General features: G+C 58.0%; 1 protein-coding gene across 1 annotated transcript in view; it reads right to left on the reverse strand.

Annotated features, from left to right (window-relative positions):
- Positions 1-329, reverse strand: part of PTPRF (protein tyrosine phosphatase, receptor type, F) — a 76,756-nt gene extending 76,427 nt beyond the window's left edge. The window contains 1 exon segment of the mRNA XM_010862795.1: positions 252-329. The gene's annotated coding sequence lies outside the window, so the exon portion shown is untranslated.
- Between the last annotated feature and the right edge of the window lie 1,689 nt (positions 330-2,018).

The raw sequence follows: 2,018 nt of genomic DNA on the forward strand, positions 1-2,018 counted from the left end.
CCCCGCCTCCTGCCCCACATTCAACCCTTCACCATGTCCTGTCTACTCGGCCTCCCTAAATAGCACTCGAACCCCTCCTCTCCACCCCCACCACTGCCTTCCTTGTCCAGGCCTCCACTACCTCTCTGCCACACGCACCCTGCATCACCATGTCCCCTGGCGACAATCCTTGCACGGCTCTCCACCAGTCTGAGTCTAAATCTGAACTGCCCAGCCTGGTCCTCCGCACCCCTACCTGGCTGGACACTCACCAGGTTTTGGCTTGCTCACGCCAGTCACTCTTGGACAACCAGCACCGAGGGCAGGGCACCGGGGCCTCCGCTCCTTCCTGGAAAGAGGGAAAAGGACGAGGAAACGTTAAGAACAGCACCGCAGCAGAACATGTACTGACACAGAAGGACATTCAAAATGTGCTGTTTATGCAGGGGTGGAAAAAGCAGGTTATGGGACTGTTCAAGCAGGACGATCTCCATTTAGTAAAAATGCCCATCTCTTCGCTTAATTCAATCACTCCTTCCAGGCTCCTGAGCACCTACTATGCGCCAGCCTTTCTGCCAGGTACCCTGTATAGAGCCGTGAACAACACAGAGCAAGCCCCTGACCTCGGGAGAAAATCTTGTGTCCAAGCTCCTTAGCGTGACCTTCCAGCACAGCATTCTGCCCACCCACCTCCGCAGCCCCACCTGGCCGTGCTCCCTTGCCAGCCAGCCAGCCTGACAATTTCCTCTTCTGATCCTCACATGTGCCATACTTTTACAGTCTCTCAGCCTTGCCTGGGCCCTGCTCCACTGCCAGGACTGCACTCCCCACCTGTTCTAACCAGTGACCCTTCGGTTCTCAGAGCCAAGGGCACTTTCTCAGGGAGGCCTTCCAGGACGTCCCAGGCTACACACTTGGACCTTGCCTCGGAGCACTGACCACAGATGTGATGATTTATTTATTTACACAATTGCTGAGTGGCCGCTGAGTCACAACCATAATAAGCTTGGTGTGTGCCGGCTCAGCTCCAGGTCCCCAGCTCCCAGCAGAAAGCCAGCGCATAGTAGGTGCTCTGTCAATATATGCTAACTGGGCAGATGGACACATGAATGAGTTCACGGAAAACAGCTCAACCTGGGGAGAACCGCGCCAGCATGCATGGAGCCTTCAAAGAAGCTTCAGAAGCAATGTTTATTTTTGACTCTGTGCTGCTCTATAATTTCTAAAATGAAGGTGTGCCCCTGGATGCCTCTTCCACTGGCACACACACAGTGACAGGGCCCGGCCCCATCCTTCTGGAACCATTATTGAGCCCAGACCTGGAGTGGGTCCCCTCCTGGGTGGGGGAAGGGTCTGACCTGCCCACAGCTCTCACAGCCCCCTCCCCACTGCTCAGCAACCATCTCCCTGCTGCCTGCTCCACTCGGGCCGCACCTTGCACGGGTTTCTCCTCGGTCTCACGCTGCCACGCACACAGGGATCCTGCCCAACACAGCAGTTCCACCCTGGCTCCTCCCCAAACAGACCCATAGGACTGGGTCAGGGAGCCCCCAAGGCCAACCCCCCACACCTGGCACCTGGGAATCAGCCTCACTTGAGACTGACCACCTCTGCAACACAGGGGACATCCTCAGGCCAGAGCCCCATCCTGACTGACCAGGACAGGCCTAGCCAGCCCAGGACCATTCATGCTGACCCTGAAGCTCACATCCTCTCCTACCTCCATTGCCCCCTCCCCCAAGAGCCCAAAGCCCTGGGCCTCGGGATGGTCACACACTTCCTGCCCCCAGCCCACCGGCTTCTCCATAAAGCTCCCTGTGGCCCCTGCTCCCAGCACACAGGCTGCCAGGTGGGTCTGGCCAGACAACCAGCTTCCATGTCCCAAACTCAAAGGCCCATTTGTCTGGGGACACCCACTGGGGCCTCACAGGGCCAGGCGTGAAGCTGTCAGCTCCACCGTTGCTCAGGGACCCTGGGGCAGAGTCCAAGGCAGAGAATGGGGAGGGTCCCCCAAGCCAGCTGCACTATGACCACGCCCA

The sequence above is a fragment of the Bison bison genome, unplaced genomic scaffold (genome assembly GCF_000754665.1).
Source record: "Bison bison bison isolate TAMUID 2011002044 unplaced genomic scaffold, Bison_UMD1.0 scf7180017864484, whole genome shotgun sequence".
NCBI classification, from domain to species: Eukaryota; Metazoa; Chordata; class Mammalia; order Artiodactyla; family Bovidae; genus Bison; species Bison bison.